Here is a 15978-nt window from a genome sequence, read left to right as displayed (position 1 = left end):
GTCTTTTTGTTTTGTTTTGTTGTACTTATAGCACATCGATGATTTTGCCTCTTGGTCCTCTGTGCCTAAAATATTTAATCCCTGGCCCTTTACAGAAAAAGTTTGCCAGTCTGTCCCCCAAGCCAGCTGGCTTCATTCCGCCTTCCTCTGGTCCCCAGCACCCAGAGATGTTGATACGGCTACCTCAGACCTTGTCCCTCCCCTGCATCCCTTTGCGGGACTTTCCATCCCTCTCTTAAGTGTTGCCATGCCACCTCTCAGACCTCTGGTGCTCCTCTAGTTGTGAATCCTCTTTTCGGGATCTCAGCATCACTCTTCCTTTTGTCTGGAAAACTCTTTCTGGGCATCTCAGCTCGGATGTCACTGCCTTGAAGCAACCTTTCCTCAAACCCTACTGGCATTTCTAACATACTTTTAAACCCCTCCTTTGTAGAAGTTACTAGTTTTGAGTTTTGTTTTTATCTGACTGGGACCAGAGTATGTGTTTTGTGGTCTTTCAGTGCTGTGTGCCCACCTCACTCACACACAGGTGCTGCACGGACTGAATGAATGAGTGAACACATGCAAGAATGACTGAGTATTTGTATAAAAGGGTTAAGGAATGGAGCTAAACTTCCTAACCACTATTCAGGACTTCACACATCTGTGCTCATGGAGCAGTGTGGCAGGTGGTACCGTATGGAACCTTTGCAAGGAGGAGGCACTGTGTGTGTTATGTGTGATCCCTTGTAATAAAAAGCATCCTGTCAGGCTTCAGCTTAGCTCTGGCAGATCTGGGGACCAGACCAGGCCTGAAAGTTTCTTGGTTTCTTCCTCCCACCTCGCACCTTTCCCCTTCCTGTCCCTTCCATCCTCATCACTTGTCTGATGTGCAAGTTTTCTCTTTCCAAGAACATGAGTGTGGAACTGGGGAGAAGGGCAGATGGGGCTTACTAAAATCTTGAAGTAGACTTTAATTAAAGGCCAGACGTGGGGTGCCTGGATGGCTCAGTTAAGCATACAACTCTTAATTCTGACTCAGGTCATGATCTCAGGGTCGTGAGATCAAGCCCCATGTCAGGCTCTGTGATGGGCGTGGAGTCTGCTTGGGATTCCTTCTCTCCCTCTGCCCCTCCCCCACATCTCTCTCTCTCCCGCTCTTAAAAAAAAAAAGCCAGCCAGACTTTGCCACCTTGTTCCCCTTTTCTTGCCCCTTATTCTCCTGTCTTTTGAGTGCTACGGCTTTGTCTTAGCCCTCCAAAATCCACTATCAACATCAAAACTGCCCACCTGGTGCATTGATCCACTTATAATGAATTATTATTGTTGCTTTGGTTACAGGATGTACGTTTTTAAAAATCTAAAGAAAATATAATGGATCTGATTTTTTGAAATGCAGCAGACTTTTACTGAACTTTTGTTTTCATATCTACCTGGACCCTTTAGTAGTGTCCAAGATGAGAGAATAAACTCCTTGAGGGCCTATGATTTTTGTTTTCGCCATAATCCCATAAAACTATCTACCCAAGAAGAAGGAAATACATATGTCTCTGACCAACAGATAAACTCACTGGAGTTGGGTTGCCCAGGCAAAGCCTAATGGTAGGGTCATGTCCACAACATGGGTGTTTATTGAAGAAGTAGGTTTATAAATTTTTGCAGCATTATTTTGTAATGTTGCTCTTCAAGCTTGAAAAGCCTAAGGAGGAAACAGTGCCCCCAAAGAGAAGTCATATCTTATTATTTAAAAACAAAAGAGAAACTGGCTTGACAATCATTTATTTACCACAAAAAACAAAACTCTAAATAGGAAAATACCACAGTGGCACATAATTCTGCCTGCCTGTTCTGAGGGGTTGTGTTTAATAAAATGCCAAGTGAGGGAAAGTTACAATGAGAAGCATACTGTGGCCCCTCACTCTTGTTCCATCCTTACCACTTGCAGAATCTTTGTTTGCATTCAGGAAACTCCGTGAGATAATTTTTCTCCTTGTAGTCTAAGGATTGCATAGTTTATCGTAGAGGTAGGCTCTCCAGCATCAGGAACTATCAGCTGTGGCTTATATTGGGCGGTGTTCCCACCATCTCTAGGATGCAGGAGCTCACATGGTATAGGAAAATATGTGAGGCTAAGAAAGAAAATTTGGAAGGTAGAGTGGTATCTGAAGTCCCATGAGATCCTTTTTCAGAGTTTTGTGTTTGTTGCGGTTTAAAAAATGCAGAGTTGAGGGGCATTAAGTGGAAGGGGGCTTAGTGGAATTGCATATTACCCTATATTTTGGAAAAGGTCATTTGCATGTTCACTGGTACATTTGGAATAATGAGAGGCTTAAAAAATCGTAAACGCTGTCACTCAGATTCTCCTGACACTCTGTTGCTTTGATTAGTGTTGCTTAATAAGGGATTGGGAACACTTACCCAGAATTGACAGTGACCACCAGGAGAAGGAGAAGTCTTTTGCATTAGGCCAAGCTGTTAGGAGAGAATTAAATGGACATTTGGTCATCACTTAACGGTTTTCAAAACTGCACCATTGTCTTCCAGTAATTTTAAAAACTTGATTTCCTCTCTCTTGCCCATGTGCACCCACAAGCTGTAACCCTGCTTCAGTGAAAAAGAGAGCCAATCTTTGCAACAGATTCACTGGGTCTGTAAGCGAGAGAGGTGTGGCAGGACCTGCCAGTCATCCTTGCAAAGGGCCGTTCTGGATGGTATTGAAATGTGTTTCTTTTTTCCCAGCAGTGCGGTGGGAGGGGTGGTGGGAACAAAAAGGAAAAGGCTTGTAGAGGTGGGCTGGAGGCAGCGATTATGCTCTAATAATGCCTGGGACTTGGTTAGAGAGCCTGCAAGCTCTTGTTAAAGGCTTTTATCAAATTTCATAGGAGCCCAGGAGCGTAAGGTACTTATGCAGCACCTGAACCGAGGGATAAGGAAGGGAAGGTACCATGGGGTTTGAGGCCAAAGGGCGATCCTCAAAAGCCTCAGCCATACTCTTTAGCAGTCACTAACCAGGGATTTATTGTACACCCCAGTCTGCTGGTTCTTTGCCTTTGAAATCTTTGAAAATTACAGTGTCACTAACAATTCCTAGAAAATTGCAAGGGGACCATTGTCCCTGCACCAGGGTTCTTTTCATATTACACTGCGGCACTTCGGAGCACCGCTGTGGTTTGGGGCCGTGGACCCTTTCCCTGAAAACTGCTCTTTGCCATAAAAAGCAAAAACTACCAGTGTCAGGTGATTGCTGGTGATTAGGCATCCAGCCCTGACTCGGTAGAGAAAGCCTCAAGAGGGCAGGGGTGCTCACGGGACCTGCAAGCACATCTCTCCAGCAGGGTGCTGGCAGCCAGTAAAAGTCAAGTTTCCTAGAACATGTAATGAAAAGGCAGGTAGCATGGCTTGAAAAAAGAGGCTACAGAGAAGTAATATGATCGCAACTATACAAAACAAAATTGCGTTCTGTACATGCTCACCCATGGTCTAACTGCTCGGGGGTCTCTGCTGCCAGCAACACTGGGCACACCATGGGGACTGTAAATGTCTCTGAGCTCAGTGACCGCAGACCGTGCCCTTGACCTTGACCAAGGCATCGTGCAAATTTATGGACCTTTATGGACTGGTGCAGACTTACCCAGTTTCTGCCTCTGAAGAGTTTCAGACCAGAATGCAGAGAAGCCTGGGCTTGTCATTGATCACTGCTCAGTGGTTGATAGCACCGAGAGTAAAATGGGTTATTCCCAGCCCAGAATTTGCACCTTGAGTTGCTCCTTCATTATATATTTCCTGCATTTCGGATCCTCAAAGGCTCATCTTTCAAGAGCCCTCAGGTACTCTGAATTAGTCGCCTTTCATTCTCATCTAAGCTTGCTTCTCTGAACATCAGGCACCGGCTGTGTCTTGCTAATGCTTTGAGATCTCCCGGGAACAGACAAGTCGATGACCAAAAGGACCATGGGGCAAGTGAGCGGTGAGTGAGTGACTTTAATACAGGAAGTCTGTGCCTAGGTCGGTACTAGGCGCATAGTAGGTGCTTAGTACCTAGCGTTACTTCCCCAACTAGTGAATTTAGCACAGATATTATTCATAAAGTAAATTCACTGGGAGCTAATCAGCCATTACTTTACATCTTACACCTGTTTAAGCCTTGAAAACCAGGACATGTTCTATATTGTGTCAGAACAGCATCAGCGCATTCAAATGTTAGTAAGAGTACTTTATAAAACAAATGCAGTTCTATCAGAAGATAGCAAAAGTGAACACCCAGGTATTATTCAGAAAGTCCTAAAGGGGCCTTTGGCACAACCTTACCCATTCCAATTTGTTATTGTTTTCAAATAGAATAGACCTTGCCCCTTTTCTTTACATAAACGCGCATAAACTCTAGGAAGGCAACACGGTGTACCTGTTTCATACAGGATAGCAATAGATTTGCATTTTAATAAAGTCTGTTCACAGCAGAGGCGTGTGAATGTATTTTCCAGCTGGTGAAAGCAGGATGGCACCTGTACCACAGACAGTATTTAAAACAGAAGCTGTAAAAACATGTTTGTGTTGTTCATCCTCTGTTCCGCACTCATTGAGCCAAGCTGTCAGGTTAGTAGGGATCATTGGATGATACAGCGGTGTGTTAAAACAAACAAACAAACAACAACAAAAAAAAAACCAAAAAAACAAAAACAAAAACATGTGGGCTTTAGAATGATACAGATTGGAAACTGAATCCCTGCTGTGCTACTTATTAAAATTTATTATATGATGTCAAGCAAATTCCTTGATAACTCTGGGCTCACGTTTCTCTCTGCTTGTGGGAAAAATGATCACCACTTCCTCGGGCACATTGCCTTGAGAGTGGAAACTCCATTTTTGTCTGTTTTGCTTGCAGTGCCTCCTCAACCCCTGAGCCGTTGCTGGCACGGAGTGGGCATTTAGCAAATTTGCGTTGAATGCACAAATCATGGGGTTATTGTAAGGATCGAATCGGATATTGATAGAAGCTGTTGCTTACGGTGTGCCTGCTTGTCAGTGGTAGCTACTGTTATTTCAGGGATCAGAGAACAGCTGGGCAAGTAATCAGATCTGGGACTGGTAGCTTGAAGGCTAAGGCCCCTGTGGTCAGTGTGGGGCAGGAAGTCAGACCCCAGAAGTGAAGATCAAGGTCGGAGACCTGAGTTATTTCAACTGGGGGGTTAGGCCAGTGGTCTGAAAGTCATCCAAAAACAGAGGGCAGAGTTGACCATTTCTGGGTTTTCCTGGGTTCCAGGCCCCACCATGCCAGTATGTGCTTCTGTAGCATAATTCCAAGGAGGTGAATGGTTGGACTTACCTCATCTTCTGTGCCTCCCAATGAGTCGAGTGGCCAGAGTCCATCGGTATAGCGGGAAATACCTGGAATCTCAGGATAAGAGCTGTGGGCGAGGAGTCAGTGGAGATGTGGGAGTGTCCTTTAGAACCCACTCTGGTGGAATGGCAGCCCGGAATAGACATCGTAAACGTGTAGAGGAGGCTTTATTTTCTCAGCTGCTGTTTGGCTTGTCACTTTACAAGCAGCTGGGCAGTCACAGACTAAAAGGCTACTGGGAAGAAGGCACACGTTTCCCTAGAAGATTTAACAGTGATGTTCATGCAAGAATTCTAGATCACCTGGCTGGCTCTGGGCCCCTACCTACAGCAAAGAAAGATGTTAAGAAGTTCTTTGGGCCTTGTAGCAGCTGGAGGAGGCTGTGATTCAAATGTTATGGCTTGGTCTCTATCTCTACCTGGCCCCGACTTTCATTTCAAACTGTTGATGGGGTACCTGGGTGGCTCAGCTGGTTAAGTGTCCAACTCTTGATTTCTGCTCAAGTCATGATCTCAGGGTCCTGGGATGAAGCCCTGCATTTGGGCTCCATGCTCAGCAGGGAGTCTGCTTCTCTCCCTTTCCCTTTGCCCTCCCCTTGCTCACCTGCACGAGCACATTCTCTCTCCCTCTTTCTAAAATAAAATAAATAAATCTTTAAAAAAAATAATAAAATAAAACAAAGCTCTACTGACCAGGAGAATTTGGACACTGATGTAAAGAAATTATAGTTAATCTTACTTAAAAATACTATTGTTGCATTTTTAAGAGCTCTCTGGTATCATACAACACGGGATATATTTTTTCTTTTACAAACTTTATCCTAGAATCACGCATGATTACATAAATGATTATTTATTATATGAAACATTAACATGGTTCTAAAAGTCAGAACTATACAAAAGGTACATTCAGAGACATGTCACCCTGGCCCACACACATCCGATCTACTCTCTGCCCACACACCTCCCTCTCCGCAATTTCTCTGCTGCAGGTTTATCCTTCCTGTGTGTTTCCCCTTAGCGACAAGCAGATGACAGTTATTTGATATCCTCTTTCTTACCAAGAAGGAAGCATATTTAAGAACACTCTGGCACTTTGCTTTTTTTCTCCCAAGAATATATCCTGGAAATCACTTCATAGGAGTCATAGAGGTCTTCTGCATTCTTTTTTAAAGATGAAAACGGGGATGGCGTGGCTCCACGGTGTGGCTGTGCCATAATTTATGCAGCCCATCTCCTCTGCTAAGGCATTCAGGTCACTTCCAGGGTTTTACAGTTACAAACAAGCTGCAGTTCACAAGCCCGCAGACATGCATGTTTGTACTGTAGGAGGTATGTGAGTGGGGTAACTTCCTGGAGTAGCACTGCTGGGTGGAAAGGTACAACGCACATACAGTTGTGTTAGCCATTGCCAAAGTCCCTCCGCAGCAGGGACACCGCTCTGCGTTCCCACCAGCAACGTATGGTGGTGTGGGTTTGCTTACGGGCTCAGCAACAGAATGTGTTGCAATGTGATACTTTTAAAAATTTTTGCCAGTCTGGTAGTGAGAAATGGTACCTCAGTGCAGTTTTAGTTTGCATTTCTGTACTGATGGGTAAGAATGAACATCTCTTCCTGTGTAAGTACCATTTTTACATCTTTTTGAGGGGACATGAATTGTCCCCCATGTTCTACTGCATTTTAAGTCTTTTTCCCTTTGTTTTTAAGATTTAAAAAATGATCTTGGGGATGTTAGCTGTGATACATGTTGCAAATATTTTCTCCCAGACTGTTGGTTGCCTTGACCTTACGACGAAGTTTTTGGCTGCATAAAGGCTTTTTCCTTTCTATGATTGAGGCCCTATCGATTTGAGATGCTACCCTTATCTTATGCTAAAGTTTCATATGTACTTGAGTCTGCCTCTTGCCTGTTTTATTCTATGAGCCTGTTTGTCTAAGGATAAGCCAATACCAGTTTTAATTAGGGAAGATTTAGAGTATGTTTTAATGCCCAAGAAACAAGAACTTTTTTGGTGTGTTCCTATCCTCTCTTCCATATGAACTTTAATATCAACTGAAAAAAATCTTCTAATGACTGCATTAAATTCATTCGCAGTTACTGATACATACGGTCTCAACTTAGTCACATAATTGTATCGTTATCGTGTGCACTGTCTTTCCAAGGCTTCCTTCTCTGAGTGATGTGGTCTTTGCTTGATCACTCCATTATTGATTGATGGGCTATATTAAGGAAGGCTTCCATTTCTGTTCTCAGGCTTACCTTTGTACCTATACATGTTAATGCCCATAGACTCCCATTTTTCTTAGATAGCCTCTCGTTTATCAATTTTTAATGGTGTCCTTCCATGCTCATCTGTCACACACACAAATAGTCTTGCATCAACCATTGAACACATCGCATGCTCACTGTCAGTCCTTGGGCTCAGGCTCCCCACTCAGTTCTTGGGTAGATGGAGCCCACCCTCTGGCAGATTCCAAAAGATGGGCTGATAGGCCGAGAATTCTTGTATGTTTAAAATGGTTTAAGATGGTTTTTCTGGGCCTTGCTACTTGAAAGACACATATATCCTTGATTCATGCTTTCCTTGAAAATACCTCTTCATCACTGCTTTGCTTTATGTATTGTTTTTGAGACATCTGAAGCCACTCTATTTCTTTTGCCATGTAAGTTACTAGATTTCTTTTTTTTTTTTTTGGAAACGTTGAGAAATTTTTTTTCTCTATCTTTGAAGTCTGCTAGCGTACTAGAAGGTATCTTAGACCTGACTGTCCCTGGTCAATTTTCCCAAGCATCTGGCAAGCCCTTTCGATGTACAGATTCAGCTCTTCTTTAACTTAGAAATTTTTCTTACAGTCTTACATATTGAGACCATTTGTTCCGATTCTTTCATTTTTCTTCTCCTCAGGCTCTGATTATATGCATGTTGTTTCTTCTTTGCCTGCGTCTCACTTCAACAACTTCCCCTCTGACCTGTTTTGCTTCTTTGTGTTAGTGTCTTTCATTCTCCCGGTTGTTTCCCTGCCTTTCCCCAGTGTTCTCTACTAAACTTCATGTGAATATCTTCTTCCTCAGACATCTTGAAATTTAGTCTTAATTTCTGAGACGGTTTTATCATTTTCTTCCAAGTTTTCCAGAGTATACTAAATCCTTTTCCTTTCATTTCTGTCCTTAATTTCTGATTCAAGGACTTTTTAAAAAGTCTTTTACCCCAAATGCTTGAGGATATTAAAACCAGTTCGGGGTACCATATTAGGCAGTTTTCTTCCATTTCGTGATGTTTATTCCTTGGGGGTGCAGCATGTCTTCAGCCTAGGTATTTGTTCAACATTTCATTATGAAAAATTTCAAATATCAGAAGCATTGTTGATGTGCGATTGGGCCTGGATAAGTGGATGAACATTTCAGGAAACATCCTGTCAAGGCAGCTGATTGCATCATCAACAAATTGAGGTGTAAGACAAGAGTCTTGGGCTGAGCCTTTAGTCTCTGTTTTGCAGATACTCCCATCTGGTTAGCAGAGCATTTCAAGGACCATTGATTCAAAAGGCCAGCGCCGGACCTGCATGGGACTATAACCCATTTGACCATTTATATGCTTGTAGGAGTTGATTAGAGAGAGGAGTTTTGTCCTGCACAGGATCCAGGCTTCACAGCCCACTGTTAGGAAGAGGATGGTTCTCAGATTACTTGCCTACCAAATTGCTCAGCCGTTCCAGCTCATTGTGGTCCTGGTTGACCCAACTGCAAGTTGTCTTGGAAGTGCACAATGAAGGCCTTCTCCCCACCCTCCAGCCTCTCCTTGTTCTGCATACCATCCTTCAGGCAGTCAGACACCCTGGAGCCCAATGCCTGGATGGCACAGCGGCCTGAGCAAAGGCCTCCATGTTCACTCCTACATCTGCCACGTCTGCCAGGTCGCCATCACCCAGGATATGTGTTTTTCATATAACATATGAGGGGAAAAGCAGGTCCGGGTAAAGGTAGAACAAGATTGGCTGTGCGTAGATAATTGTGGAAGCTGGAGCACTCCATGGGGCCTCTTTATACTACTCCACTTTTGTATATGTTAATTTTCCATGATTAAAAAAAATGTTAACATCAACAACCTCAAAATATGCAAAATAGAGGTGGTTTAGCACCCCAAGGAGGGTATTATGTAGCATGCTTTCCCTAATTCAGATGGATAATTGAGACCAACTATTATATGCCTTTTATTTTTTATTTTATTTTATTTTTAAAGATTTTATTTATTTATTTGTCAGAGACAGAGCACAAGCAGGGGAGTGGCAGGCAGAGGGAGAAGCTGAAGAGTCCCTGCTGAACAGGGAGCCCAATGTGGGGCTTGATGTCAGGACCCTGGAATCATGACCTGAGCCGAAGGCAGATGCTTAACCGACTGAGCCACCCAGGAGCCCCTGTTATATGCTTTTTAATTAAGAAAAATAAAAACCATGTAGGCACAGAACGTCTGTTTAAAATTCTGTGTTGCCCCCCCCCCTCTGCCGTCATATGGTCTGGCTCCTGTTTTTCCAGAGATTAATGTTAAGGTTTTTACCGCCACTTCCCTGCAGCAGAGGTACTATCTCTAATCACTGAGTTATGGAATGTTTTGGTTTTTCCCTCCTCAGACTGAGCACTGATAGGAAGGACTCTGAAGGGGAGTGTCATAGAAGCAGTGAACTGGGCATCCCTGTCTCCCTTGCTACTTATTATTTAAATCAACCTGGAGCCCTGGTAGGAGCGCCAGATTACAAACATTGATTTGTGACACTGTTGCCTTTACTGTCCCGTGCCTTGGTACAAGGACACCGCTAGCTGGTGTTTTCTCCCCAGACAAAGCAGAGAGGACTTCGTGGGAATTGCTAAGGCAGAACTTTCCCAGCCGGCAACCCTTCTCGGCTCCAAGGTCGCCCCACCCAGATAAGAATTTTCACGTTCAGCCGTGTCCCCTTTCTGACTGTGTGCTACTTATTATTCTGTTGCTGAAGGATTCTGGAGGGTGGGGTGGGGAGAGGAACTTGAAAACTTTAAAACCAACTCTGAGGCAAAAACTTTGGGCGTGGAGGTAACTTGGAAAATGTGTTATGGCTTAAAAAACAAAAACAAAATAAAAAAACTGCGTGGGTCCACGAGCAGGTGAAACCGGCTTCCCAAGAAGTCAGATCACAGGTATCCAGGGACTTCTTTAAACCTCACAACTGTGAAATACAGACTTTTGCCCTTTGGGCATTGCAGACTGTCACATTTTTTTAGAAACTACCATTGGTTTGACTAGGAGAAGAGAAAGTACAGTCGTGCTGCGGGTCAGATCTGTGACAGGAAGGGAGTGCAGCTGCCCCTCGTGGCTTGGCACACAGAACCAAAGGGACCCAGTAAAACCTATTCATATAGCTCAGGGGCCCCTCGTGCAAACACAAGTGAGGACTGTAGGTGAGCTCCCCTTTTTTTTTTTTTTTGGCCATTAGTTCATAACTATTGCTAAAAATGTACACCAAAAGCGCTTATCATATCCACAAAAAGGATTTAACACAAAAATAAGCCAGTTGCTGAGGGGAAAAGAGCCACTGAAATGTGGCATGTCTTGGCTCATCTCCTCAAAGGCCAGATTTGGACTTACCTAGGGGAGCATGCGCCCTCCCCCCACCCCCAATAACTGTGGAAAGCTAGAGTTAGGAGGGGGAACGTGGAGACTCACCACCATGGTAGGGGTGATTCCGCGGTGGGGTGGTGGGGGATACAGAGAGCACTGTGCCCGCTGGACACACAGGTACTGTCCCCAGGAGCGGGAAGACACTTGAGCAGGGAGGGGAAGGTTGCAGGCTTCCCTGTCAGATGGACCTGACCCCAAGCTTAGTGGCTAATGGAACCTGAGAAAATCCTTTTGGATCTCAGTTTCCTCATCTGCAAAACGGAAATACTACTGCTCTATGGGGTGGTAAAGGGATTAATGTGAATGAGGGTTTGAAACCCTCAGCCCAGTGCCTGACGCAGGCAGGTGTGCCATTCTGTGAGGGGTAGCCCCTCGACGCCACTCCCCCACAGGCTGGGTTAGAGCATGGTCTCACTGGCTTTCACGCTGGTTGCCATGAGGATGCAAACCCTCCCTTGTCAGCTGCTTTGTTGTCAGTCCCACTTTGGGGGGATTTGGTCCAGGAGCCTTCCGTGTCTTGCCGGGAAAGGCTGCCCTCAGGAGGATCCTGAGAGTGAGGGTCAGGAGCCAGAGATCGGCAATTTTCCTGTCCCCTGGTGCCTACGGAGCAAGATATGAAGATCATTTCCTGGTGTCCAGAATTTTCCTCTTGGTACACTGGTTTTCGCGTTTCCATTCCAGTAATTTCTTAGGAGCATGCAAGCTCACACATCAGTTCCTCTTTCCCTTCTTGGTGGTATCACTTTAGCCTAACCTCCTCTTCCCTATTTTTGACCAAATACTTCCTTGAATCATCATCAACTCCTGACTCTCACCTGGGAAAAACCATGGCTGCTTCTCCTTGCTAGGGCCATACAAAAGCACCCCCTCCTTCCACTGATTTTTATGTTAACACAAACAGTAGGATTTTGTGTTCAAGGCACATAAATTTTCCATTAGTAACAGGGCTGGACTTGGACTGTTTGGCTTGGATAAGAATAGTAGTCAAGTGACTGACACGGAAGGCTGGGTGAACTTGACGAAATTCAATGGCGTTCCTTCCTGCCGCTCTTTGGCACCAAGAGGTGTGTTGGTGAGACCAGCCAGGGGTCAGTGCTAGTTGGGCTGGCCCTGAGCAGGGGCTACAGGAGCCCAGCACATCTGCCTCACCTCTGCCTTCTGTGTCATCTGGGGCTTCCCAGCTCTTCTCCTCTCAGGCTGCACAATGGGGACAGTCCTTATACCTGGAGGGGCAGAGTGGCTCCCTATTGATTTTATTTCGTTTGGCTTTGTGGAGAATTTGTTTCATTTCGTTTTCATTGTTGCTAGGTAATGCCTAATGAGAAAGGCTCTTCTAAATCTTTAAACACATTCTTCAAAGGCTGGATTCTCTAGTGCAATACTGGGAGAGGCTGGACATGGGGAGCTAAAGGGGACCTGTGTCCTGGGGTGGATATGAGGAACCAATGAGATTTCCTATGAAAACTCTAAGCTCACACAAAAGCACACCTTCCCTTAGTTTAGTTTTTAGGTGAAATGAACAGCTATATTAGGATACACTGTTCTGCATTGTGTTCCTCTAAGGCCCAGACCCCAGGAGCCCAAGATCAGCAAGAATCACCAGCACCCAGTTCCTTATTCTCTGCTTTGATGTCCAGAGCACTCACCCTCAGGGCCCCTCTGACCTGCTGGAACTTCTTGTATATTGTCCGCTCCCTGGCAGCGGGCCCCTTTACCCATCTTTACGAGGAATCCATGCATTCCACCAAACCTCTGGCTCTGTTTGCTGCCAGATGTAGTTGGAGTTTCTGGCGCAGACCCATCATGATGGCCAAGTTACGGGTTTTGAGGACAAGCTTGGGAAAAAAGGGGGTGCATCTGTAATCATTGCACATGGAAACTTTTCCATGGCAATTATAATCATACCTTTGTATTATTTCTCAAAATAGTAATCCTACTGTAAAGAGCTTGACCATTTAACAACTTCTCATAGAACCTCATTGGATCTTTCCTCATCAGCATTGTCTAATTTTGGTTTCCCTAGGAGTAGACCTGGAGACACGGGCCTGGGAGCAAGTAGTTTATTTGGGGAGGTGATTCCTGGAAGCTCCAGCAAGAGAGTGAGGAAGCAGAATAGAGGAGAGAGGAAAGCAAGTGAAGGGTGTGTGGGAACGTGGGGCTTCATTCTGCAGGAGACCCCTGAGAGGCTTAGAATCTGCATGGATTGTGCTGTGAGGGGCGAGGGGTTGGCGGCTTTGTCCACCCACCCTTGTCACACTTTGGCACTTTGGGCAGTCCAGCAGGGGAGTGCAGGCCCGTCCAGGGAATTCCTCTAGCAGAGACCAACCAGCAGTTAGCATGTGGGGGGCCCTGTGGTGTCAGCCAATGAGCTAAGTCAAGCCAAGCAGGTAGGTGTGGGGACCGAGCAGCCTCTGCTACAGTCCTCGCCAATTCATGGAGGAAGAGCTGAGGCCCAGAGAGGTTAAGTGCTTGCTCAGTCACACAGCGCATGGAGTCTCGGCACTCCTTCATCTTCATACTGTCCCTTACACCACATGTCCCCCAGGGCTGTGGTGATGACAGATCCCAGGGGCTGGGACGTCCCCTAAAAGCCCCAGGCAGCCAGGGTTAGGACACCCCTAGAGCAGCACTGCTGAATGCCTTCTCTGATGGTGCTTCTCACATTTCCGTTTCCACAGGGACCTTTGCCTGACTAGCGTAGCCCTTTCTTTAGAGGTAACACGGCATAGTGGTGAAGTTTCCCGCGCAGCCCTCCTGTACTCCTGTCCTGGAAATTCAGTGGCCTTGAGCAATTTACTTAAACTTTCTGTGCCTTTGTTTTGTTCTCTATTAAAATACCATCTGCTTCCTAATGCCTGATGCAAGGACTAAATGAATTACACGTAAAGTGCTCATTAGCAGGGAAGAACAGCGCTACAACTGTTGGTTGGTCTTGTTATTGCGCACGTGGATGCTCTTTTTCCTGTCACCAGCATTTCCCTGGCTGTAGGATTCATGCAAACTCACTATAAAATGAAAGTTCACATTTCCTCCTGCACTCATGTCTGGGAAGCATCTTACCAAGCTAAACACCACGGCCCTTGAGACAATTTGTTTATCGCCTGTCTTCACCCTGCGTTGAGAAACTCCCTAAGGAGGGAGGTCGAGCCGGCCTTCCCCTTCACGGAGCAGGCAATGCCAAGGGTAGTAAGTGCCTGGCCTCGGGAGCTGCTCCGGAAATGGGTGTTCGGTGAATGAGAGCGCACCCTCCCAGGGGTTCACTGGTGGCACCGAGGCTCATGTTACCCAGGCAAGCCACCTGCTGGTGGTGACTTCTGCATAAAAAGAATGTAAAAGGTTGAACAAGATGTACTCCTCCCAGAATTTTCTCTGTATTTATAGAACACTATTCTGAGGCCCTCAAAAGAATTTTCAGCTGTGGCTCAGTTCTTTAATCCTCAGTGGGATGACATTGGAAGCTAGGAGATGGAGTGGGGCATTCCAACGTGCGGTGTTAACATCTGCCGGTAATTACTGGTATTATTGTGTCGTTACGGATAACACCGTGTGGCAACAGGTGGACTAATTTTAAAACTCTTTGACCCTGACGCACTGTTAAAATGGGTCAGGGTCAAACGGGGGCGTCCTGTTTTTAGGTATGAGGAACTCGGACCCACTGTGGCATGTCGAGGACCCTGAGGCAGAACTGACCTAAGCCGAGGTTGGAGGTACCCAGAAGTGGGAGGTGGGTTACAGCCGCACAGCCTAGACACCAGGTCACAGTTGCGGCGTGTTAGGGGCTGAATTGTGTCCCTCTCCAATTCGTATGTTGAAGCCCTAACGGCCAGTACATCAGAACGTAACTCCTAGGGTCCTTAAAGGGAAAAGGAAGGTTAAATGAGGTGTCAGTGTGGGCCCTAAGCCAGTGGAACTGGTGTCTTTATAAGAGGCGATCAGGACACAGGGAGGAGAGGGGTCTCTGAGGAAACCAACTCTGCCCACACCTTGATCTCAGACTGCTAGCCTTAAAGCTGTGAGGAAGTACATTTCAGTTGTGTAATAAATTGCCAGGCTGTGGGACTCTGGTGGCAGCCCTAGCAAAGGAAGACACAGTGCCTTCATTCATAGGCCGCGCAGAGACCTCTCAGGGCTCCACCAACTCAGTGACGCCCCCGCGCGGCCACTCCACCACGCCTCCGGGATTGGTCACCCGGGGGCAAATCTGGTACCAGGGTCAGCCAGCCCCAGACAGAATCTGCTGCTTGTTTCTTCAACCCCCCCTGCAAGTGCACCTCCTTGCCCCCAAATTTTTGTGCTTTTTTTGTTGTTGTTTTTGGTTCAGTTTGTTCTTGCTTCTCTGTTTTGTCTTACGCCGTCCACTGTTGAGAAGCACACAGAATCTCCGATTAGAAGGGGCCTTCTACCCCCACGACCTTGTTTAAAAGCCTCTGTAGCCTTTGCTACAAGTGAGCTGAACTGCTGAGCTTGCAGCAGGAGTCATGCATTTCAGAATCCACCGATGGACAGATAGCCTCTGTTCCTGGAAGCGCAGATCGAGAGTTATGTCTATTCCGTGCAATCTTAGATCGTTTTAGCATCCATTATGGGACGGTCTTCCAGCCATCACGGAGCAGATCTCTCTGCCTGCTCGCTTCCCAGCTGCTGCTGGCTCCCTCCCGGACCTCTTGGTCCCAGCCAATTCTTACTGCAGTGGTGGGGCAGGTTGTGGAGGGTTGGTTAGGTGCATGACTAGATCCCGGGGTAAGCCTTGGGAGGTCCTCGTGTAGACCTGGCCTTGCAGAAGTGCAAAATGGCTTCAGGTGTTTAATGGTACCAGAGAAACCACAAGAAGCTAAAGTTAATATTTTTTTAAACAATCATCTTACTTTCCCTTTTTCTTTCTCCTTCACGTTTTCTCACTCTACCTTCCCCCTCTTCGTTACTTTATGACTGTCGCCAGAGGGAGCAAAGAGAAGTACAAGACACCAAGATAAACTTGAATTTCAATTAAATAGCTATTCTACAACTAAA

At 45.9% G+C, this 15978-nt stretch overlaps 1 protein-coding gene and 1 pseudogene across 1 annotated transcript in view; one reads left to right on the top strand and one right to left on the bottom strand.

Moving 5' to 3' along the window:
* WIPF3 (WAS/WASL interacting protein family member 3) overlaps nt 1-15978 on the top strand; it is an 81466-nt gene that overhangs the window by 20277 nt on the left and 45211 nt on the right.
* LOC123952100 lies at nt 8623-9244 on the bottom strand (annotated as a pseudogene).

Source organism: Meles meles, chromosome 10, assembly GCF_922984935.1.
Source record: "Meles meles chromosome 10, mMelMel3.1 paternal haplotype, whole genome shotgun sequence".
NCBI lineage: Eukaryota > Metazoa > Chordata > Mammalia > Carnivora > Mustelidae > Meles > Meles meles.
The sequence above is the reverse complement of the archived record's forward strand: the minus strand, read 5'-3'. Positions and strand labels throughout refer to the sequence as shown.